A 25,752-nucleotide genomic window follows, 5' to 3' on the forward strand; every position below is an offset into this window, starting at 1 on the left:
TCTCAAAGCTAAGTACCCCGTTGGGGAATCTTTTTCTTGTTCCTCCGATGTCAGAAAAAGTTAATAATTGTATAGCGTGTGGGAAACAAATACCTCATAAAGATTTCCACTCTTACTGTCTACCTTGCTTAGGCCCTGACCACGATGTTTCTTGTTGTCGGTTCTGTGCCAGGTTCAACTCTCGTACTATCAAGCGCAGGTACGATTGGGCTTTAAATTATTTTGGCAGACGCTTCAATTATAGAATGTCGTCGGACACTACCGGAGTTCAAAAGAAGCGCAAAGACAAAGACAGGCCTCCGAGGTCCAAACAGGACTCGTTGCAGCTGGAGCCAGCGTCCGGTTCGGCTGTCGTCAGTGAGGCGCTTTTGCAGCCCCTGTCGTCCGCCACTTCTGAACCGATGGCCGATACGGACTCCCATGGGGAGTCATCAAGGCCCACTATGCTGCAGGACCTTCGGACGTCGCTCCTTCAGATGGGTCCGGAACCGCTGTGCAGGTACCGGCTTCTGAGGGGGTTTTCAGGCCTACTCACATCACTATTTCAAAGGCAAAGTCAAAGACTCCTACTAAGTCTAAAGTTCCAGCTCAAGCTGCTTCTGAATCCACTCCCAAGACACAAAAACAATTATTGAGGATGGCTGAAGATTTGCTTACAATGATTAGGGGTTCTCACCCCCCTCCTGAGAAAAGGCCTTGACAGGATGTTACTCTGGATTCCTCTGACCAGGCTTCTGTATCTTCTGTTTCTTCCTCTGATCAGGACTATTCCTTTCCCCCCTTATGAGGATTCGGATGCTGAGGATTCTTTGCCCTCGGCCTCTCCGCCTGAGGATTTTTCTTTTGGGGAAACCTTGCATGAGATGAGGGAACATTTTCATTGGGAAGGACAGGAATATTCTGCTTCCAAGAAGAGGCTTAGAGAATTTCTTCTTCTTCCTCAGCATAGGCCTTTAGCTATCCCTCCTGTCTTGGACATTGTAGATGATGCTTTTCTGAGGCTAATTTGAATCCTGATTCCATGCCTCCTGCACCTTCTAAGCCTGATAGATTTTATAGGGTTCCTGACTCTCATTTATTTTTATTTAAAACCCTTCATGGATCCTGAAACTATTTCTCAGGGCTCTAAGGCTGCTAAGGTTGCTACTTCTAAAAATCCTATTCCTCTGAGAAGGATTCTCGTGCTTTAGACAGGTGGGGAAAAAAGGTATATACTTCTGCTACCCTGTCTGTAAGGGCTTTAAATTGCCAGTTTCATATGTTTAAATATCAGCAATTTCTTTTGTCTGTTTTAAAGCAAAAGCTTGCTTCCCTTCCTGCTTGTGCAGAGGATAAGGAACTTCAGGATGTTTTGCAATGCTACTGAACAGGTTAACAAGCATAGCTTACATTGTGGTTTTGATGCTTTGGATGCTTCTTGCAGGGCTGCTGCCTCTGGTACTGTGATTAGGAGACATGCCTGGCTTCGTGAACAAAGTTTACCTGAACAGGTTAAGGCTAAGTTATTAGATGCCCCTGTTCAACAAGATGTTCTTTTTGGTTCTAAGGCTGAGGAAGTTATTAAAATGATGGAAGAAAAGGCAAAGTCCATGCAGACTGTAAAAGATTTCTTGCAAGTTCAGCCTCCTAGATTTTCCAGGAATTGGCCCTCTAAAAATTGGTCCTTTCCCACGTCTGACAGGCCTCAAAGGGGAAGATATAGGCTCCAGAGGTCGTGGTCAAGGCCAGACCTCTTACAGATCTAGACAATGGACTGCTTCTTCACCTAGAAGGGAGAAGACAGATCCCAATCTCAAAGAAAGCAAACTCAATGACTCTCGGTTGGGCTTCAGGACCCCTTCACCTGGACGCCTCTCGGAGGAAAACTGTCTCTTTTACAGAAATTGGACTCATATTACCCAGGACAGATGGGTATTGGACGTGATTTTAAAAGGTTACAAATTCCACTTTCACACTTTGCCAAGGACTCACGGTTGGCCAGATCTGCCAAAACTTCAATGGTCAGAGGCCTTAACTCAAGTGGATGCTCTTCTGGCCATGAGAGCCATAGAGCCTGTTCCACTCTCGGAAATGGGAAAAGGGTTTTATTCAAGGCTGTTTCTGGTTCCCAGAAAACAAAACTCATGGAGACCTATTCTGGACCTTTCTGTGTTAAACACCTTTTTGGAAATTCCAAAGTTCAAGATGCTTACTCTGCAACAGCTAATTCCAATGCTCTCTCAGGACGCCTGGATGGTGACATTGGACTTAAAGGAAGCCTATTTGCATATCCCTATCAGACAAGAACGCAGGAAATTCCTCAGGTTCAAGGCAGGTTCGAGGCACTTTCAATTCTCTGTTCTGCCCTTTGCTTTATCTACTGCGCCCAGAGTCTTCAAGTGCCTGGCACCAGTAGTGGCTTACTGCAGACTTCAGGGGATCCAGATTTACCCCTATTTGGACGACTGCCTTATTCAGGCAGACAGCAAAGATCTTCTGCTTCAACATCTGGACTTTGTTCAACGTCTTCTCCTCCTACTGGGATTCTCAGTGAACATAAAAAAGTCACATTTGATCCCTTCTCAACAAATGGTATTCTTGGGAGCCCTCTTAAATACAACCTTACAAAGGGCCTACCTCACTCCAGAAAAACAAACTCAGCTGGCTTCTACTTTCAACACCTTGGCAACTCTATCTCGGCTCACTGCAAGGAAATTCCTGCAGGCTCTGGGCTACATGGCTTCCTGCATTCTGTTGATTCCAAACGCAAGGCTTCACATGAGAAAGCTTCAATGGTATCTGAAAAGTGTATGGTCACAGCATTACCACGATCTGGATATTCTGATTCCTCTGATCCCCTGCCTTCAGAAGGAGTTCCTCTGGTGGTCCAGGGCATGCACTTTAAACGAAGGAAAACCTTTTCGTCTCCCTCAACCTACTCAAATCCTAACCACGGACGCCTCTGATTATGCTTGGGGAGCACACTTTCTAGACAATTGCCAGCAGGGAACCTGGACAAAGGACCATCTTCACTGGCACATCAATCTGAAGGAAATGTTGGCAGTTCAAAATGCCCTTTTAGCCTTCAAAAACCTTTTACAACCAGAGCCTCTGCTAATTCGCACAGACAACACCACGGTCATGTGGTACATCAACAAGCAGGGGGGGATGTCCTTCATGGATGCATCTGCAGTCATAACAACTGGGTTGTCCTGTCGTCAGGCAGCCCTTCAGTCGGCCGGATTCCAAAGTCCGGGTCCGGCTTCGGCTGATGTCGCACTCCACCCGACGTCATCTCTGTTGGTCTTCGGGTATAAAAGCATCAGCCGACGCCATTTTCCTCAGTCTTTCTTGCCGCGTGGCGCCCGAAGCAGAAGCTGTTCGCAAGTGCCGGTCGGTCGGATCCAGAGATTACTTCTACCGAATACTACTTCGAAGACTTCTAAAGCTAAGTACCCCGTTGGGGACTCTTTCTTGCCTCAGCCGATGTCAGAAAAAGTTAACAATTGTTTAACCTGTGAGAAACAAATACCTCATAAAGATTTCCACTCTTACTGTCTGCCTTGTTTAGGCCCAGCCCACGACGTAGCAGCCTGTTCGGCCTGTGCTTCTTTCAACCGACGAACGCTTAGGCGTCGGTGGGAGTTTGCAGAACAGTTTTTCGGTTCTGATTTTGCGTACATTATGCCGTCGGATCCTCCGACTACCCAATCTACCAAAAACGCAACCATAAAGACCGACACTCGCGGTCCGGGGGTTCGCCGAAACCATGGTTAAGCAAATCGAGTGTCTCGGTTTCGGCGAAACCGAAAACTGATCTAAGTACAGCTGAACCTATTCCTACAACTGAGGCCCCTGCTACAACTCTGGAATCGACCTCAGAAATTTTACCCACTACGGTGGTTGACTTATCAGACACCATCCCCTTGGATGTCTCTACCCCAGCACGTGGTGCTGCTAGGCCTCCAGCAGCCATGTCCATTAAGGCCTTCGCCAGGGCTAAAGCAGCCAAGACTACTAAAACAGTGCCTGTTAAACCGCCCACATCCAGGCCCTCTTCTAGTTCCCAAATGCTTACTTTGGCAGAAGATTTAATTTCTTTAATCAGAGGATCTCAATCTCACCCAGATAGGGCCTCTCAGCCCCAGAGAAGAGACCTAGGGCAGAGCCCCCTGAGCCAGTGTCCTCTGATGAATCTGCTGATGAATCAGACATAACTGACCAGCCAGAGGCTCCCTTCTCTAATTTTGAAGATTCTGATGCTGAAGAATCCATTCCAGCTGCTTCCCCACCAGAAGAATTCTCCTTTGGGGAAACCTTGCATGCCATGCGAGAACAGTTCCAATGGCAGCAACAGGATTTTTCAGACTCCAGGAAAAGACTTAGGACCTTTCTGCACCTCCCACAGCACAGGCCCTTAGCTATACCTCCTGTTCTCTCTGTGGTGGATGATGCTTTCAATGATGTTTGCTCCTCCAGATTCTTTACCCCAGCCCCTGCCAAACCAGACAGATTTTACAGGGTGCCAGATACTCATCACCACCTTTACAAGGCCCCACTTGCAGACCCAGAAACTATATCCCAGGGTCCCAAGGCAGTAGCCGACCATAGCTAAAACCCTACTCCTTCTGAAAGGGAAGCAAGGTCATTAGACAGATGGGGTAAAAAGGTCTACACTTCAGCTACTCTCTCAGCTAGAGCTTTAAACTGTCAGTTTCACATGATACAATACCAAGAGTTTATGCTTGATCAGTTAACTAAAAAACTAACCACTGAAGAATCTCTTGATAAGAAATATGTATTAGAGATGGTAAATAACATACAACAGGTTAGCAACCATTCCTTAAAATGTGGCTATGATGCACTGGAGGCTTCATTTAGATCAGCCATGACAGGCACAGTGATAAGAAGGCATGCATGGCTAAAGGAACAAGCTTTACCGGATCATGTTAAAGCTAAGCTGCTAGATGCTCCTATGGACAAGACAAGTTTGTTTGGTACACCTGCCCAGCAGGTTATGAAGAAAATGGAAGAAAAGGCAAAATCTGTTCAAACTGTTAAAGATTTCTTGCAGGTTCAACCCCCAAGGTTTAGCAGGAACTGGCCTGCCAAAAATTGGTCCTTTCCTGACTCCACAAAATTTCAAAGGGGCAGGAATAGACGCTCCAGAGGCAGAAACCAATCCAGAGGAGGTGCCTACAGAGGACGACAGTGGCAAGTTAACAACAGAGGCACAGACACAGCCACTGCCACTACATCAGCACAACCACAGTGACTTAACCCTAAATCCGCCTACCAGGGAACAAATAGCAGCTCCTCTAGGCGGAAAGTTAACCTTATTTTCAAGGAACTGGCACTGCATAACAAAAGACAAGTGGATTTTACAAACCATAGATCAAGGTTACCGGTTTCACTTCCACACTTTACCAGTCAAAAGAGGAATGCCAAATCTACCTCCAAATCAAAAAACAGAGGCTCTACGCCAGATAATGGAGTTAGCAAACATGAGAGCTGTGGAAAGGGTGCCAACAGCAGAGCAAGGAAAGGGGTTCTATTCCAGACTATTCCTAGTTCCAAGAAAGGAAAAAAGTTGGAGACCAATTCTCGACCTGTCCACCTTAAATACATACATCATTGTCCCAAAATTCAAAATGCTGACCCTACAGCAGCTTCTTCCCATGCTGGGCAAGGAGTCTTGGCTGGTAACTCTAGATCTCAAGGAGGCATACCTGCACGTCCCCATTCGACCAATCTGCAGAAGATACCTCAGATTTCTTGCAGGATCAGAGCACTATCAATTCTCAGCATTGCCCTTTGGCTTATCTACTGCGCCCAGAGTATTCACAAAATGCCTGGCATCAGTAATCGCCCATTGCAGACTACAGGGAATTCAAATTTACCCATACCTGGACGACTGCCTGCTACAAGGGGACAACAAAAGCAAGCTGACAACAGATTTACAAAGGGTCATTTACTTGCTACAAGCACTGGGATACACAGTCAATTTACAAAAGTCAAGGCTGATACCATCCCAAACAAGGACATTCTTGGGCTGAATTGGACACAGTAAAACAAATGGCATTCCTGACTACAGAAAAACAAAAGAACTTCCTCTTTACTTCTTGGCACTAACAAAACTGAACAAGTTAACAGCAAGAAAAGTACTGCAGGCCTTGGGCTTCATGGCATCATGCATAATCTTGGTTCCATTTGCCAGACTACATATGAGAAAACTACAGTGGTACCTAAAGAATTTATGGTCCCAACACAGACACAGTCTAGAAACAGAAATCCCACTAATTCCATGCTTAAAACAGGAGTTCCTATGGTGGGCTCAGGCATGCCAGTCAAACCCAGGCCTACCCTTCCGCAGATGTCAAGCAAGCCAGACCATCACAACAGACGCTTCAGGCCTAGGCCGGGGCGCCCACATGCTGGACAAATGCGTGCAAGGATTGTGGACACAGGATCAACTTCACCTGCACATCAACCTAAAAGAAATGCTGGCAGTAAAACTGGCAATCCAAAAGTTCAAACCATTTCTCAAGGAGGGCCAGTTGATGATAAGGACAGACAACACCACAGTCATGTGGTACATCAACAAACAGGGAGGCACTCATTCATACCCCCTATGCAGAATGACCTTGGAGCTGTGGACCCTGGCACTCAGCTACAACATCCAGTTACAGGCAATATTTGTACCGGGGAAAGACAATACTCTAGCAGACATATTAAGCAGAACCACTTCGGATGCCCACGAATGGAAGCTGCACCCGGACATCTTCAAGATCATCTCAAAAAAATGGGGAATGCCACAGATAGACCTATTCGCATCACCTCTCAATCACCAGCTCAAAAAATTCTGCACAAGGACATTCCACCCACTAGCATGGAAAGTGGATTCGCTCTCCTTCAACTGGAAAGGCCTAACAGCATATGCATTCCCACCTCTTCCTTTGATACACAAGGTACTACTGAAAATCAAGGAAGAACGTCCAAGGATAATCCTGATAGCTCCGAACTGGCCAAGACAACACTGGTACCCACTACTGAGGAGCATGTCTCGGAACAATATGTGGCCAATACCCCTGATGCCTTTGATGTTAACTCAGAACAACTACAGCATCATACATCCAAACCTAAAACGTTGCAACTAACTGCATGGAACATCACATAGCAGCAGCTAATCCAGAACTTTCCCAAAGAGTAAAAGACATTATTCTTGAAGCACGCAGACCTTCAACAAGAAGGAACTATGCTGGAAAATGGAAAAGGTTTGTCATTTGGAGTACAGAAAGAGGAAAAGATGTGTCAAACATAGATATGCCTAACATTCTGGAGTATCTGGCCGAACTTCTTCATTCAGGCCTGTCCTACTCCTCCATCAAGATACATGCATCAGCTATTTCAGCAGAATACAGCTTTGATCCACCTGTTTTTTCGCACCCTTTGCTCAGGCAGTTCCTCAGAGGATTCAAGAATGTAAAACCTCCAAGGAAACCACCATTACCAGCTTGGGATTTGAACTTTGTGCTAGAAAAATTGACACTATCACCCTTTGAACCAGCAGCAACAGCAGACCTACAACACCTGTCATGGAAAACTGCTTTCCTACTGGCAATTACTTCAGCAAGGAGGGTTTCAGAACTACAGGCCTTAATGGCAGTGCAACCCTTCCTAATCTTCCACCAAGATAGAGTGTCCATGAGGACTAATCCTACATTTATGCCCAAGGTGGTATCCAGAGTGTTTTAAACCAGGCAATCCACCTACCTACCTTCTTTCCCAACCCACAAAACAGAGGGGAAAGAATACTGCATACCTTGGATGTACATAGACAGCTACACTACTACTTGGACAGAACAAAAAATAGCAGAAAGACTGACCAACTTTTTGTAGCCTATGCAACAGGAAGGGAAGGAAAAGCTATTTCCAAACAGACAATCTCCAAATGGATAGGAAATTGCATATGATTCTGTTACTCCTTCCATGGAAAACCAATTCCACAGAACATAAGACCTCATTCTACAAGGGCAACAGCCACTACCACAGCCTTCTTACGAGGAGTGGCAACCAAAGACATTATTGAGGCGGCTACTTGGACCTCCGTGCATACATTTGCCAAGCATTATAATTTGCCTCTATATTCCAGATCCCGAGCAGGGTTTGCCACTGCTGTACTGCAAGGGATCCTAAACACACCATAATCTACTTTTATCCTCCTCCCCTAGTTGGCTATGGTATTCTACCCAGTTGTTATGACTGCAGATGCATCCATGAAGGACATAGTACAGTTTTGTACCTACCATAAATGTAGATGTCCGAACTGGATAGCATCTGCAGTCAGGATTACCCTCCCTCCTTCCCCTCTGTGGTACTCCTAGGGTGTTTACCCTCCGAATAGCTAGCTGTTGGGGGGGAGTTTTTTATGGTGTATTTGTTTGTGTATATGTACATACATGCTTATTGTTGTGTTTACCTCTATCTATTTGGAAACATTGGCATCTATCCAAATTTTAGCCTGCAAGAGGGCTTCTGGCATCTGGGGCAAGAAACACTGAGGAAAATGGCGTCGGCTGATGCTTTTATACCCGAAGACCAACAGAGATGACGTCGGGTGGAGTGCGACATCAGCCGAAGCCGGACCCGGACTTTGGAATCCGGCCGACTGAAGGGCTGCCTGACGACAGGACAACCCAGTTGTTATGACTGCAGATGCTATCCAGTTCGGACATCTACATTTATGGTAGGTACAAAACTGTACTTTCTCATTCATACCCCCTTTGCAGACTAGCTATGGGTTTATGGGACACAGCTCTAAATTTGAATCTGCATCTCCAGGCTCAATTCATTCCAGGGAAACAGAATCTCTTAGCAGACAGCCTGAGCAGAAACATTTCAGATCCTCACGAATGGATGCTAGACACCAACTTGTTCAACAGGATTACTGCAGTTTGGGGATGTCCCCAGATAGATCTGTTTGCATCCCATCTCAATCATCAGCTGCCTCGCTTTTGCACCAGGTCCTTCCACAAAACAGCATGGAGAGTGGATGCCCCGTCCTTCAGCTGGAGAAGCCTTTCAGCATATGCCTTCCCTCCTCTTCCTCTACTGCCTCGGGTACTACTGAAGATAAAACAGGACAAGCCCAAGTTCCTCATCTTGATTGCTCCAAATTGGCCTCGACAGTTTTGGTATCCAACCTTAAAGCTCCTGTTCTCGGGGCCTCCTTGGATTCTCCCACTGAACCCTTCACTTCTGTCCCAGCATCAGGGTCAGTTACTACATTCCAATCTCAAGACCCTTTGCCTGGCAGCTTGGCTCTTCAAAGGAATTTGATTTCCTCTAGTCTTCCCAAACAAGTTTTGGATGTTCTTTTGGAAGCTAGACGGCCTAGCACTAGGAAATCCTATGCCTCTAAATGGAAGAGGTTTTCTATTTGGATGCAGGACCGAGGCTCTGATCCTCAGGTTCCTGATCTCTCCTCTATTTTGCTTTACCTTTCGAACTTTTATCTAAAGGACTTTCCTTTTCTTCCATTAAGATTCATGCTTCTGCTGTCTCTGCATTTCAGTTCTGATCCTCCTGTTTTTCACATCCTTTGGTGAAGCAGTTCTTGAGAGGGGCTAAAATTTGCGGCCTCCAAGGACCCCTCCTGTCCCTGCCTGGGATCTTAATTATGTTTTAGAAAAACTTACTTTGCCTCCTTTTGAGCCTGCTGCATCTTCAGATATTAAGTTTCTATCCTGGAAGACTGTTCTTTTGTTAGCATTGACCTCTGCCAGAAGGGTCTCAGAGTTGCAAGCTCTCATGGCTGTGGAACCATACCTTATTTTCCATCAGGACAGAGTATCCTTGAGGACCAATCCTACTTTCATGCCTAAGGTGATTTCGAAAGTGGCTTTAAATCAGACAATTCACCTTCCTATTTTTTTTCCAAATCCTCAAAATAAAGGGGAAAGGATTTTGCATTCATTGGATGTGCACAGACAGTTAAGATTTTACTTGGACAAGACTAAAGATTTCAGAAAGTCTAACCAATTGTTTGTTTCATTTGCCTCCAGTTCTCTTGGAAAACCTATTTCTAAACAAACTATTTCCAAATGGATTGCTTATGGAATCAGATTTTGTTACACTCATCATGGGAAACAGTTTCCAGGGACCATTAGAAGTCATTCTACTAGAGCAGCTGCCACTTCTACAGCTTTCCTCAGAGGAGTCCCTACCAAGGATATCTTGGAAGCTGCCACTTGGAGTTCTGTGCATACTTTTTCCAAGCACTACAATCTCCCCTTGTTTTCTAAGTCTAGGGCAGGCTTTGCCTCTGCTGTCTTGCAGGGTATTCTTGCCTCCCCTTCTTCTATCTAAAGCCTCCTCCCCCTCTACACTGCTTTGGGATTCCACCCTACAGTTATGACTGCAACAGTCTAACACGAAGAACATAGTACAGTTGTGTACACCTACCATAAATGTAGATGTTCGAGTGTCTTCACTGTTGCAGTCGGGGTTTCCCTCCCTCCTATCCCCTCTGTTTATCTATCTTTTCCTTTTTTGTGGTGTATTTGTGTTTCCTTGTTGGATTCATTTTTGATTTGTTGGGGACTTCTGACATCTAGGGCAAGAAAGGCTGGAGAAGATGGCGTCGGCTGAGGGCTATGTACCAAAGCGTACTGACGTCAGGATACTGGCTTATACAGCCGATGCCGGACCCAGACTTTGGGATTCTGGCCGACCTCGGGCTGCCTGCCGGCAGGAGCACCCTACAGTTATGACTGCAATAGTGAAGACACTCGAACATCTACATTTATGGTAGGTGTACACAACTGTACTTTCTTGGTGGCCATTACCTCAGCAAGAAGAATTTGAGTTGCAAGCTTTGTGCACAAAACATCCTTGCATAGTGTTCCATAAGGACAGAGTATCACTCAGGACTAACCCCTCCTTTTTATCCAGAGTTATTTCAGACTTGACCATTAATCAAATCATAAAATATACCACTTTTCTTTCCACAATTTTCTAACAAAGAAGAATATGCACTACATTTGCTTGACGTGTATAGACAGTTGCATTTTTATCTCAACAGAACTAAGTCATTATGAAAATCTGACCAGTTATTAGTGTCATTCTCAGGACCAAGATTGTGGATAACTGTTTCCAAAGTCACTTTGTCTAAATAGTTGACTGTATTTAATTCATATATCAACAGAACAAAGCCTCATTACTATAAAGTCAAAGCGCATTCTACAAGATAATTTGCAACATCTGTTGCTTTCCATGCAAGAGCTTCTATGGATGACATTTGTGCAGCACCGACATGGTCTACCCCTCACACTTTTTATCACTCATTACAAATTGGATATGGTCTCCAGGGGGAGAGCTTCCTTTGGTTCTAGGATACTCGGGAATATTCTTCCATAGGGCCTCCCAGGAAACAAAGTAAATAGGGACTGTGTCCCATCAGTAAGGAATGAATGAAGATTAATAACATCAGATAAAGAAGTTATGTTCTTACCATAAGGTTCCATCTGTATTGTTGATCTTCATTCATTAAAACCCACCCACCATCCCCTCTGAAAGACTCCTGGAGGTTTGGATATAGCTATGATAGTGAAGTTGCTCAGATAAAGCCTCAACTATTTCTTCCTTCCTTACGGGCAAACTTGATCTGAGGTAATAGAGAGGGGCACTACAGGTAAGACTTGGCTAGAGAGGTTTTTGGCTGGTGCAAGCTTGTTATAACGGCTGACTCTGTTCCGAGGATGGAACCGACACCCATCAGTAATCAATGAAGGTCAACAACACAGATGGAACATTATGGTAAGGACATAACAAAACTTTTTTTTTTTGGACATGTTCCTTTTCTACATTTTTCTAATAGTGATATTTGTTTTAATTATTTTATAGTTTTTCTCTGTTCAGTACTCCTGTCCTGTCTGTCCATCTCTGTTAAATCACATCTTCCCATAGATCATTTTCTTCTGGACTGAGTAGTACTGTCTGCTGGAAGTGTTCTACAGAAAGTTCCGGGACATCATCGTATGACATCCTCTTCAGACACACCCTGCTTCATCTGCTGCTCCTTCATATGAGAACTTGTAGTCCATCAAGTTGCAACATTACCTGCATTAGATTTCTACTATTTCCTGCTCCTTCCCTCGCTTTGCAACTTCAACTGGACTTTCATACTGGTAGTCTTCAGATGGCACTAGAGCGTCACCTTTTGTAAAGTTATTTTCAGATGCTGCCCACTCCACTTGCTGCCCCTTCAGTCTGAGGACCCTTTATTTCATCATGCCGCTAATATTGTTGGATTTTCCACATTAAATCCTTTACTTCACAGATAATCAATAATTTCATTCTAATTTGTTTGTTGACATTTGTTGACCGGGAAAGTCCGCTGAGCTTGAGACCCATTTTCAGTGGAGGCCCGGGGAGAAAAGCTCCAAGTTGCATGAAAATCATTACATGAATGTGTAAGGAAACAAAATTATAAAGCAAGTGAAGTACAGAAAACTGTCTAAACAGAAAATTTGTATAAAGGCACAATACAGTAACAATGGAACTTTAGCATGTAGGAAAATTATACAGTTAGAAATATTTAACAATACAGCTTTTTGTTTTTTTGGGGGGGGGGGTAGGAAAAGGCAAATATAGAATTTGAGGGTAAGACAGGTATAGTTAGAATCTTATAGCTAAGTAGTGGGAATAAATAAATTATAGGTGGTATGCATTTAATGGTAGTATTAAAAGTAGAAAGTGACAGAAGAGAAAATGTGTTAAGATGATTGTATTGATGTGTGGACTGATACTAAAGATTTAGGGATAATTCATATGGTGTAACAGCATAACGTATACATAAGTATATTTGCTACATGAAACAGTTTTGCTAGGTTAAGGAGGCTGTGGATTTGTGTTGCATGTACAGCTGGGGTTATCAGTGAGATGTTTTCTTTTAAAGGAGATTGTTGTCTAATTCTGTAACTGATGATGGGAGGGTGTTCCACAGCTTGGTTATGGAATGGGAGTAGAGGCAGCTACCTGCTCTTTTACTAGGTTTTGATACTTTAAGTAGGTGTTTGTTGTTGGAGCGTCAAATTTTAGATGTATGTAAAGGTCAATGATATTTTTCAGGGAAGGGCAACACTCTAATTTATAAACGAGTTCATGGGCAAAGGAAAGTTGTGTGTAATGTAGGTAATGTCCAAATTCTAGCCAGTTTAGTTCTTTAGTGGCCTGGCACTGGTGGGTGTGAGTTGGGTGGGCTAATGCGAATTTTACAATCTTATAACAGGACTGTAGTTTGTGTTGCAAAGAGTTGTGGAAATTATTGAAGATCGGAGACCCATATAGTAAGGTTGGAGGGAGAAGACATTTTACATTTAACTTCTGTTTTACTAATTCTTGCCTACAACCCCCCCTTTGTTTTTGTATTGTGGAAATATCCTTATCTAGATGTTTGTATTTCCCCTAGTATATTTGTAGTCATGTTTTTTTATCGATTAGTTTGACTTTTTTCTTTGTGTAAATGTTGCACCGCACAAGATATTTTTTTCCCTTGTCCCCATTTTTTAAAATTCCTTTAAAACATTTGAGTTTTGTTCTTTATTTTCACAGTTCCTTCTCTTTTTCTAGGCGGCGCAAAGTTATCTATGTAATGTTTTTCATAGATCTGTTGTATTAATGCATATGACAGTTTTTCATTGCAAGTATTTTTCTTTCCACTTATTTTTCTTGTTTTTCTCATTTCTTCATATTCTTTGTCTGAAAATTCTGGACTGCTTGCATATTACATAATTTCTTCCATGTCCCCAGCAGTCCATGTTGTCATTCCTATGCCTCTTTTTTTCACCTGTCAGTTTTTATGGCTTTTGTAGACTACTTTCTGCCATAGGGGTCAATCGTCCTGAGCCTGTCCTAATGCTGTGGTAGGAATGTTTCTATGGCCAGAGGCTTCTACACTGCATTTTTTGCAGTCCTGGCATTTGTGCATATGCCAAGAGCGGGCACCCTTTATCCTGGTACATGTGGGCCTAGTCTGTTTTTAACCTACCTTGATACAATATGTACAAAATAGTCTACACATCAGTGTCATCATAGTGAGATATTTGTGAAAACAGGTCATCTCCATTCTGATGGACCTAGCAGATATCTCCTGAGGCCTTGATAGTGTAGGCTTTCTTTTTCTGCTATTTGTGGAGGCAGTTTAGATTTCTGAGTCCATTGCTTCCTTCAGCAAACTCTGAAGGTGGGACCTCGAGCTCTGGTAGAAATGTTGCTGGTTTTATGTTACGGTGGCCAATTTTTCCAGTATGGAAGCCTTCAGTTTTGGATAATGGAGGTTTAACGTTGTAGTAAGCCCACAACTTCTATTACACACTACTGTTGCATCTATCCATCAGGTTGACCCGAGTGAGACTGTAGCTACCTCATTTGAGGTACTCTGCCGACTGGCACTCATGCAAAATGCTTCTGCTACGGGCTCCTTAAATTTTCAAATTGTGAATTTCTTGAAGATGTCAGTAGAAGTCACATTTCTCCCAAAGATTTTCAGTTTGTCTTTTTTGCCTGACTCTGGAGCACAATGTGCCTAACTGCCCCTAGTGTACTTATTTTAATACCTGGACTAAAAATGCCATGCTGAGACCCTAGAAAAATACTCAAAGCAAAAAGCACTTGGCTAGTGTAGGCAGGCCATATTGTCTGCCTTTCCCTGTTTAGACTTCTTGTAGGAGGAGGCAAAGCAGCACCCTTTCGGGATTAGTAGTGTGAAAGCTGACAAACCCCCCCCCAAAAAAAAATGCTAAGGCACTCTGTCCCTGTACCCCCAAAATTTGTTAACCACACAGGCACCCTGTGGGTAAGTGTTGGATTCTGTGAGCAGTATCCTCCGAATATTAAGAAATTGAAAGATCATGTCCAGGTTGTGATCACATGCCCACTTCTGGAAGTTTTTCATTTGGGCTTTTCTTTAAAATGGAGACCCAAAATGCTGAAGCCCAAGTGATCTGGTTAGGATAGCCACAGCTGACCAGTTTTCAACCCCAGTTTTCCCAGAATTCTTTCTAGACCATTTTAATACTGCCATAAGGTTTCATGGAGTTTGATCTCCAGACAGCAAGCTGTTGAGAGAGGTCCTGCTTCTGTTATACTCTCTACCAAGAGGAAATGGGACTACCCCTCCCCTGGGACTCTTGATTCTTTTTCAAGTAAAGTGTAAGAGCCGTTTTTTTTAGACTAGCTTTCTTCAGCCTTCTCTTTGGTCATAAATTTTGAGGATACCCTCTCCTTATCCTTGCTACCTGTGGATTTATCCTTTGGAGACTCCCTTCACAGAGTGAAATGATCTTTCAGTTGGAAGTCGAGAATTCTGTCAAGGTCATATGAGATGTTGAGAGTTTCTAGACATGTCTGAACCTAGATTCCTGTTTTTCCAGTCCTTGGAGATCCTGGATGATTCTTTCAATGCTGCATCTTTGTAGGTGGATTCCCAGCTCCCCCTGCCCCAAAATGCCAGAGCAAGTCTGTAGGGTCCATGCATTCCACAAACACCTTAAGAATCTGGTGGAGTCACTGGATTCCAGTAAAGAATCTGGAACTGCAACCTGGAATAGAGTTCCAAATGACATGGAAAGTTGGATCATTGACCACTTGAGTATGATAACTTGCTTCTTGGTCAGTAGTACAATGTTAGTGTTTCACTGTTGCAGTCCTTACAAATGGGTTATCCGGCTCCCAGTAGCCCACAGTCTGACAGAATACCCAAGTCCTTGGTATATGACATTGGCTGTCTTCGGTTTAAGCCTGACGTCAGGGCGTCTGCTACAAAGGAAGGCAGCTGACGCCATTTCCTCAGTCTTTCTAGCCGCGGAGCCCGAAACAGAATCATTTTGCACGAGTGCCAGTCGGCAGAGTACCTTCTTGTATTCCGACTTAAGTCGAAGACCTCAGATAAGTACCCCATTGGTGACCCTCTTCTTGCTTTAACGAATGTCAGCGAAAGTTAATAACTGTCTTGCCTGTGGAAAACGGATTCCACACCGTGAATGTTGTATCACTTGTTAAGGTCTTGAGCACGACATCCCCAATTGTGTTCTCTGTGCTTCTTTCAACCCACATACCATTCGCCGTAGAGCTAGGATCTTGTTTGAGCATTTTGGAGTTTGGCCTAAGTTCGTCGGTATGGCGTCTTCTGGTCTCCCGACTTCGGATCTTCCTAAGAAGCAGAAGGATAAGGACCACGACAGGCTTAGGGTCAAATTAACCAACGACGTCCCTGTTAAGTTGGTTGTCGGTCCAGTGGTAACCAGTGAGGCGCTTTCATTGCCCCTGCAGTCCGCGGATGTTCAGCAGCAGGCATCTGCAGAGACCTTTTTTGAGTCCTCTAATCCGCAGGTTTCTACTGCGTCTTCGGACCCTCAGCCAGTCGTCACCGCCTCTGGATCAGGAGCCGCTAAGCAGGCGCCGGCTTCTGAGGCCTGTTTTCTGAGACCAGATCCAGACTGACTACTTCTGTTCACACTTCTGTGGTGGCTAGGCCTCCCGAGTCCCTCCGGCTTTCTAGCGATCTTTCCAGCCAAAAATCTACTCCAAAGCAGGTGCTGGCCTCCCTCAAGTGCCTCAGGCTCAAATGCTTAAGATGGCTAGTGGTCTTTTGACTTATCAGGGGTCTCGGCCACCTTTTATGAGGGCTAGGGAATTGTCCCCAGAAGTTTTGTCTGCCTCAGACTCTGAGGTTTCCAGCACCTCTGCTGATGAAGAAGGAAACTCTCAGCTTTTTTCTGGTTTTGAGGATTTTGATGTAGGAGACTCCATCCCTTCTGCTTCCCCTCCAGAAGATTTTTTTTTTTTGAGGATACTCTGAATACTCTTGGGGAGCATTTCAAATGGGAAAGTCAGGACTACCCTCAGTCTAAGAAGCAGATTAGAGAGTTCTTGGATTTGCCTCCGCATAAGCCTTTGGCTATCCCTCCAGTTTTGGAAGTTGATGTTTTCATGGAGAATTTTTTGACTCCTAATTCTGTTCCTCCTGCTCCCAGACAGCCTGACTGGTATTATAGAGTTCCTGATTCTCATCAGTTCCTTTTCAAGAATCCTACTGCTGATCCAGAGATGATTTTCTCAGGGCCCTAAGGATGTTAAAGCCACGGTTGCTAAAAATCTTTTTCAGTCTGACAGGGAATCTCTGGCCTTGGATAGATGGGGTAAAAAGGTTTATACTTCCACAATGGCTATTGGGTCTGTTAATTGTCTGTCTTATATGCTTAAGTGTCAGCAGCATACTTTGGAGTCCATTAAGGCTACAATTGCTGGTGTTCCTTCACTGATGCTGAGTAAGGACATGCAAGATTTATTGAATTTTGTCACTCTTGTTACTAAACATTCTCTACATTGTGGTTTTGACACTTTGGAGGCTTCTTGCAGGGCAGCGGCCACTGGTTCTGTTATTAGAGGACATGCTTGGCTCAGGGAACAGCCCCTTTCTGAACCTGTCAAATCTAAATTCCTGGATGTGCCCTTGCACAAGGACAGGCTTTTTGGTAGCAAAGCAGCGGAGGTGTTGAAAAAGTTTGAGGATAAGGCTAAATCTATGCAAACTGTTAAGGATTTTCGGCAAATGCAGCCTCCTCATTTTAGTAGGCATTACCCTTCTAAGAATTAGGCTTTTCCTGACCCTAGTAAACAGGATCACACTAGGTCTAGAGGGTTACAGGTCTGCCAGGGGACAGACTTCCATCCCTCAAAAAGCTAAGCACTGGCAGGCTTCATCTTCAAAATCGGGGAGCTCTAAGCAGACTTCCCAAAGCAAGCATTCTCAATGACTCCAGCCTTACCCTGCTTGCCTCTGCGGGCCCAGGCATGTCCTTCAAGGATACATCTGCAGTCCTAACATATGGGTTGTCCTGCCTCAGGCAGCCCTTCGGTCGGCTGGATTCCAAAGTCTGGGTCTGGCCTCGGCTGATGTCGCACTTCACCCGACGTCATAGCTGCTGTGGTATAAAGGCATCAGCCGACGCCATTTTCCTCAGTCTTTCTTGCCGCGCGGTGCCCGAAGCAGAAGCTGTTCGCAAGTGCCGGTCGGTCAGATCCAGAGATTTCTACTACCGAAGACTTCTAAAAAGCTAAGTACCCCGTTGGGGACTCTTTCTTGCCTCGGCCGATGTCAGACAAAGTAAATAATTGTTTAACTTGTGGGGAAACAAATACCTCATAAGGATTTCCACTCTTACTGCCTTCCTTGTTTAGGCCCGGACCACGACGTATCAGCTTGTGTAGCCTGTGCTTCCTTCAACCGACGGACGCTTAGACGTCGGTTGGAGTTTGCAGAGGAGTTTTTTGGTCCCGCTTTTGCATACAAAATGCCGTCTGAGACTCCGACTACGCAATTAGCTAAAAAGCGCAAGGAAAAGGACCGACACTCGCGGTCCGCGGTTTCGGCTGAAACCACGGTTAGGCCAACCGCGAGTGTCTCGGTTTCGGCCGAAACAGAGTCCTCGGTTCTGCCTTCGGCCGAAAGCAGGCCTCCGATAGCCGAGGCTTCACAGAGCATAGTTGAATCGGCTACTGAAATTGCCCCTACAGAAGCTAGCACCCAGGATTTGTCAGATACTATTCCTTTAGACATATCTACCCCTGCACGTGGGGCTGCTAGACCCCCTGCATCTATGTCTATCAAGGCTTTTTCCAGGGCTAAAGCAGCTAAATCTTCTAAGGCCTTACCTGCTAAAACCCCCTCACACAGGCCTACCTCTAGTTCTCAAATGCTCAGCCTGGCTGAGGATCTCATTTTTTTGATCAGGGGATCCCAACCTCACCCAGACAGGGCCTCTCAACCCCTTCCAGATAAGAGGCCTAGGACTGAACCCCCGGAACCTGTTTCTACAGACTATTCCTCGGATGACTCCGATATCTCAGACCCTCAGGAAGGCCCATACTCTCCTTATGAGGATTCCGATGCAGAAGACTCCATTCCTTCTGCCTCTCCTCCTGAAGAATTTTCTTTTGGGGAAACCTTACATGCTATGAGGGAACGCTTTCAATGGCAGGGCCAAGATTTTTCAGATTCAAGGAAAAGGCTAAGGACTTTCTTACACTTACCACAGCATAGGCCTTTAGCCATTCCTCCAGTACTAACCGTTGTTGATGATGCTTATAATGATGCCTGTACTGCCCCTGATTCTCTTCCTCCGGCCCCTGCCAAGCCTGACAGATATTACAGGGTCCCGGACACACACTACCATTTGTATAAGGCTCCTGTTGCAGATCCTGAAACCATTTCACAGGGCCCTAAAGTTGTGGCAGCTGCTTCTGCCAAAAATCCTCTCCCCTCTGAAAGGGAATCTAGAGCATTAGAGAGATGGGGTAAAAAGGTTTATACTTCTGCTACTCTTTCGGCCAGGGCCTTAAACTGTCAATTTCACATGATTCAGTACCAGGAATTTTTGTTAGACCAGCTAAATAAAAAACTGTCCTCTCCTGAACCTATAGACCGCAAGTCCCTTCAGGATTTGGTACATAACTCTCAGCAGGTCAGTAACCACTTTTTAAAATGTGGCTATGATGCACTGGAGGCTTCCTTTAGATCAGCTATGACTGGAACAGTGATTCGAAGGCATGCCTGGTTAAAAGAACAATCCTTACCAGACCATGTTAAGTCAAAACTCCTAGATGCTCCTATGGAGAAACAAAGTTTGTTTGGCTCCCCTGCACAGGAGGTTCTAAAGAAGGTGGAGGAAAAAGCAAAATCTGTCCAAACAGTCAAGGATTTCTTACAGGTCCAACCTCCGAGGTTTAGCAGAAATTGGCCTTTGAAGAATTGGTCCTTTCCAGACACCTCCAGAGCACAGAGAGGCAGAAAGACGCCCAAGAGGCAGAGGTCAATCCAGGGGGGCCTACAGGGGACGTCAGTGGCAACCTACTAACCAGAGAAGTACTGCCACAGATTCAACTACAACTACTTCCACAGGGCAGACACAATGACTTGGCTCTGATTCCGCCTACCAGGGAACAACTGGAAGCACCCTTGGGTGGAAAACTAGCTTTATTTTCCCGCAACTGGCATTACATTACAGGAGACAAATGGACTTTACAAACAATAGACAAAGGCTACAGGTTTCACTTCCACACTCTACCAAAAAAGAGAGGAATGCCAAACCTACCACCAAGCCAAAAAACAGACGCTCCAAGACAAATCAACAACTTACTAAGGATGAGAGCTGTAGAAAAGGTACCGCCTATGGAACAAGACCAAGGATTTTACTCCGGACTTTTCCTTGTACCAAGAAAAGAAAATCAATGGAGACCTATTCTCGACTTGTCCGCTCTGAACACATACCTCATTGTTCCAAAATTCAAAATGCTGACCCTCCAGCAACTTCTTCCCATGCTGGGCAAGGAGTCTTGGCTGGTGACTCTAGATCTCAAGGAGGCATACCTGCACGTCCCTATAGGACCAGATTGCAGAAGACACCTCAGATTTCTTGCAGGATCAGAGCATTATCAATTCTCAGCATTGCCCTTTGGCTTATCTACTGCGTCCAGAGTATTCACAAAATGCCTGGCATCAGTAATTGCTCATTGCAGGCTTCAGGGAATTCAAATTTACCCATACCTGGACGACTGCCTAATACAAGCGGACAACAAGGCAAAATTAACAAAAGATTTGGAAAAGGTCATACAACTGTTACAAGCCTTGGGATACAGTCAACATGCAAAAATCAAGACTAGTACCATCCCAAAGGATAACATTCTTGGGGGCAGAACTGGATACATCAACTCAGATGGCTTTTCTCACAGAAGAAAAACAAAAGCAACTACCAGTGTATTTCATGACATTAACAACACAAACTCAGCTTACTGCAAGGAAAGTCCTGCAAGCCCTGGGTTACATGGCATCCTGCATAATATTGATTCCGCATGCCAGGCTGCATATGAGAAAGTTGCAATGGTACCTAAGGAATGTATGGTTTCAACACAAGCACAGTCTAGAAGCCCAGATTCCAATAATTCCATGCCTGAAGCAAGAATTCCAGTGGTGGGCTCAGGCCTGTCAGTTGAACAGAGGACTGCCTTTCCACAAACCTCATCCAATCCAGACCATCTCCACGGACGCCTCAGACCTAGGCTGAGGGGCACACATGGTGGACAAGTGCATACAATTCCTATGGACCCAAGACCAGCTGAATCTACACATAAATCTAAAGGAGATGCTGGCAGTGAAACTTGCAATCCAGGCATTCCGACCATTCCTTCAACAAGGTCACCTGCTGATAAGGACGGACAATACCACAGTCATGTGGTACATCAACAAACAGGGAGGTACACACTCATATCCTCTATGCCGGATGGCAATGGACCTGTGGAATGTGGCCCTGAATCTCAACATTCAACTTCAGGCCAGATTTGTACCAGGAAAAGAAAATTCACTAGCATACACCTTAAGCAGAACTACCACGGATGCTCACGAATGGATGCTGCATCCAGATATCTTCAAAACCATAACAAAGAAATGGGGACTACCAGAGATAGACCTGTTCGCCTCCCCACACAACCACCAATTGAATAAATTCTGCACAAGAGCATACCACCCACTTGCTTGGAGGGTGGACTCCCTTTCCTTCAGCTGGAAAAACCTGACAGCATATGCACTCCCACCTCTTCCCTTGATGCACAAAGTCCTACTGAAGATCAAAGAGGATCAGCCAAGGGTAATCCTGATAGCTCCAGACTGGCCGAGGCAACATTGGCACCCGCTACTGAGAAGCATGTCTTGGACACACGCATGGCCTCTACCTCTATGTCCCTTACTTCTAACACAGAATAACTACAAGATCCTACATCCAAACTTGAAAACACTGCAGCTAGCTGCTTGGAGTATTGCATAAAACAAAATAACCCAGATTTATCTCAGAGGGTTAAGGACATTATCCTGGAGGCTCGCAGACCGTCCACAAGGAAAACTTATTCAGCCAAATGGAAAAGATACCTCATTTGGAGTGCAGCAAAGGGAGAAAATGTCTCATTGGCAAACATAGCACACATTCTGGAATACTTAGCGGAACTGTTCCACAATGGCCTGTCATACTCCTCCATTAAGATTCATGCATCAGCAATCTCAGCAGAATACAACATGGATCCTCCTGTCTTCTCTCATCCTCTACTCAGACAGTTCTTGAGAGGAATCAAAAACGTAAAGCCTCCAAGGAAACCACCTTTACCTACATGGGATCTCAACTTTGTGCTGGAAAAGTTAACACTTCCCCCTTTTGAACCAGCAGCAACAGCAGATTTACAGTTTTTGTCTTGGAAAACTGCTTTCCTGCTAGCAATCGCTTCAGCAAGAAGGGTATCTGAATTACAGGCATTAATGGCAGTACAGCCCTTCCTTATCTTCCATCAGGATAGAGTGTCTCTGAGAACCAACCCTACCTTTATGCCAAAAGTGGTCTCCAGAGTATCATTGAACCAAGCGATTCATTTACCTACATTCTTCCCCAACCCACAGAACAGGGGGGAAAGACTGCTACATACCTTGGATGTGCACAGACAATTACGCTACTATCTGGACAGAACTAAGACCAACAGAAAAACTGACCAACTTCGGGTAGCATATGCAACAGGAATGCAAGGAAAAGCAATTTCAAAACAGACCATCTCAAAATGGATAGGAAATTGCATCCGATTTTGCTACTCTTTTCATGGAAAGACAACTCCTGAAAATATCAGACCTCATTCCACAAGAGCTACAGCCACCACTACAGCTTTCCTACGAGGAGTGGCTACCAAAGACATTTTAGAAGCTGCTACTTGGAGCTCCGTGCATACATTTGCCAAGCATTATAACCTTCCTTTATACTCCAGATCCCGAGCAGGTTTTGCAACTGCTGTGTTGCAAGGGATCTTGACTACACCATCTTTATCTTAGTGCCTCCTCCCCCAGTTTGGCTATGGTATTCTACCCATATGTTAGGACTGCAGATGCATCCTTGAAGGACATAGTACAGTTTTGTACCTACCATAAATGTAGATGTCCGATAGGTATGCATCTGCAGTCAGATTACCCACCCTCCTTCCCCTCTGTGGTATTCCTAGGGTATCTATCCCTCTTTTAGCTAGCTGGGGGAAATTATTATGGTGTATTTGTTTTGTATATATGTGTGTGTGTGTGTGTATATATATATATATATATATATATATATATATATATATATATATATAATTTTTGCTCTCTACTGTTTGGAATTATTTGCATTTATCCAAATTTAGCCTTCCTAGAGGGCACCTGGCATCTGGGGCAAGAAACAGAGGAAAATGGCGTTGGCTGATGCCTTTATACCACAGCAGCTATGACGTCGGGTGAAGTGCGACATCAGCCGAGGCCAGACCCAGACTTTGGAATCCGGCCGACCGAAGGGATGCCTGAGGCAGGACAACCCATATGTTAGGACTGCAGATGCATACCTATCGGACATCTACATTTATGGTAGGTACAAAACTGTACTTTCTTTTGGGGGGAAGGTTAGCCATTTTTGCAGATGTCTGGCACACTATCACGGATGACAAATGGGTGCTCAAATTAGTGTCCCAAGGCTACAAATTCTCCTTTCAGACCTTCCCGGTCCTCCAAGGATACCCAGATAGTCCCCCCACTTCAAAGGGCAGAAGCAGAAAAACAAGTTTCTTCTTTGCTAAACCTCGGAGCAATAAAGCCAGTTCCTGCACTACAGATAGGCCAAGGTTTTTACTCAAGACTTTTCCTGGTTCCCAAAAAAGGGGTCACCTGGCACCCTATTCTGGATTTGTCCATTCTAAACACTTTTCTGGTGATTCCCAAGTTCAAAATGCTCACTCTTCACCAGTTGCTGCCAATGTTGGCCAAGGATTCCTGGCTGGTGACTTTGGATCTCAAAGAAGCTTACCTGCACGTCCCAATAAGGGAAAGCTGCAGGCAGTTCCTTCTTTCAGGGCAGGGAACAGGCACTTCCAATTCTCTGCACTGCCCTTTGGCTTATCTACTGCTCCCAACGTTTTTACAAAATGCCTAGCTCCAGTCATTGCCTTTTGCAGGCAATGAAACATTCAAATTTACCCTTACTTGGACGATTGTCTTATTCAGGCAAACTCTCCAGAGCAACTTCTGTAGGATTTGGACTTTGTAAAGAACCTTCTCACCTCTTCGGGCTACACAGTCACCGAAAAGAAGTCAAAATTGGTACCCACCAGGGAGATTGTATTCCTGGGAGCGCGTCTGAATACAGCTGCCCAGATGGTATCCCTCCCTCAAGAGAAACAAATGGATCTTTCAAATTACTTAAAGAATTTGGCAAGTGTGACCCAGCTCTCTGCAAGGCATTTCCTGCAAGCCCTGGGTTTCATGTATTCTGATGATTCCATATGCCAGAGGGCATATGAGGAAAATACAGTGGTAACTCAAAAACATTTGGTGTCAACACACTCAGGATTTAGACTTGATTCTTCCTCTGATTCCCTGCCTGCAGACGGAGTTCCTTTGGTGGGCGACAGCCTGTGCATAGAAGAAAGGTCTACCTTTGTGTCCCATCTCCTGCCAGCCAGTCTCTGACTACGCTTGGGGAGCACATCTAGAGGGCAGATGCATTCAGGGGACTTGGAGCGATCAACAAGTTCATTTGCACATAAATCTGAAATAATTGATGGCAGTCCAGCAGGCCTTGATGGCTTTCAAGAATCTTCTCTCTCCTTGTACTCTTCTAGTCAGGACAGACAACACTACAATCACGTGGTACATCAACAAGCAGGGAGGGACTCGCTCTTATCCCCTGTGTAGACAAAGCATGATACTATGGTCCGTGGCAGCTTCCATGGCATTCATTTGATAGCTCAGTTAATTCCAGGAAGACAACACCTTGGCAGACTGGTTGAGCAGGCAGGTCCTGGATCCTCACGAGTGGCAACTAAACAAGACCATCTATCGCATCTTTCAGCGTTGGGGCACTCCTCAGGTGGATCTCTTTTCATCTCCGACCAATCACCTTCTTCCAACCTTTTGCACCAGGGATCATCTTGACAAAGCTTGGAAAGTGGATGCTCTGTCCCTCCCCTGGACACAGCTATCGATCTATGCATTCCCTCCTCTGCCTCCTCTTCCCAGAGTGCTGTTAAAGATAAGGGACAGAAAACCAAGGGCCATAGTTCTAGCTCCAGACTGCCCAGGCAGCATTGGTATCCACTTCTTCACGGTCTCTCCCAGTCTCAGCCTTGGCATCTTCCCCTGGTAGCAGATCTCATGGTTCCGGGGGGGGGGGGGGGGATGATTCTGGCTCATAATTTAAATATTTCCCAACAGGTAGTTGAGGTCCTTCGTGAGGCCAGGAGGCCTAACACTAGGAAATTTTATGCAGAGAAGTGGAAAAGAGTCTCCATTTGGATGCAGACTAGAGGAGAAACCCCATCTCAGCCTACTCTTCCTCTTATTCTTGACTATCTGGCAGGCTTGCTTAATGGTGGACTTTCCTTCTCTTCTGTCAAGAGTCCTGCTTCAGCTATTTCTGCTCATTGTTCCTTTGAGCAACCCATTTTCTCTAATCCCTTGATGAAACAGTTCCTCAGGGGAGGTAGCAATTTAAAGCCTCCCAGAAGGGCACCTACGCCTGCATGGGATCTATTTTGTACTTGAGAAACCTACTCTGCTGCCCTTTGAGCCTGCTGCCTCAGCAAATTTGAAGTTTCTCTCCTGGAAAACTGCCTTTCTCTTGGCCATTACTTCAGCTAGAAAGAGTGTCTGAGCTGCAGGCCTTA

At 45.0% G+C, this 25,752-nt stretch overlaps 1 protein-coding gene across 1 annotated transcript in view; it reads left to right on the plus strand.

Moving 5' to 3' along the window:
- AKAP8 (A-kinase anchoring protein 8) overlaps positions 1 to 25,752 on the plus strand; it is a 1,438,733-nt gene that overhangs the window by 983,822 nt on the left and 429,159 nt on the right. The window lies entirely within an intron of this gene.

The sequence above is a fragment of the Protopterus annectens genome, chromosome 9.part0 (genome assembly GCF_019279795.1).
Source record: "Protopterus annectens isolate FY-2018-M chromosome 9.part0, PAN1.0, whole genome shotgun sequence".
NCBI classification, from domain to species: Eukaryota; Metazoa; Chordata; order Ceratodontiformes; family Protopteridae; genus Protopterus; species Protopterus annectens.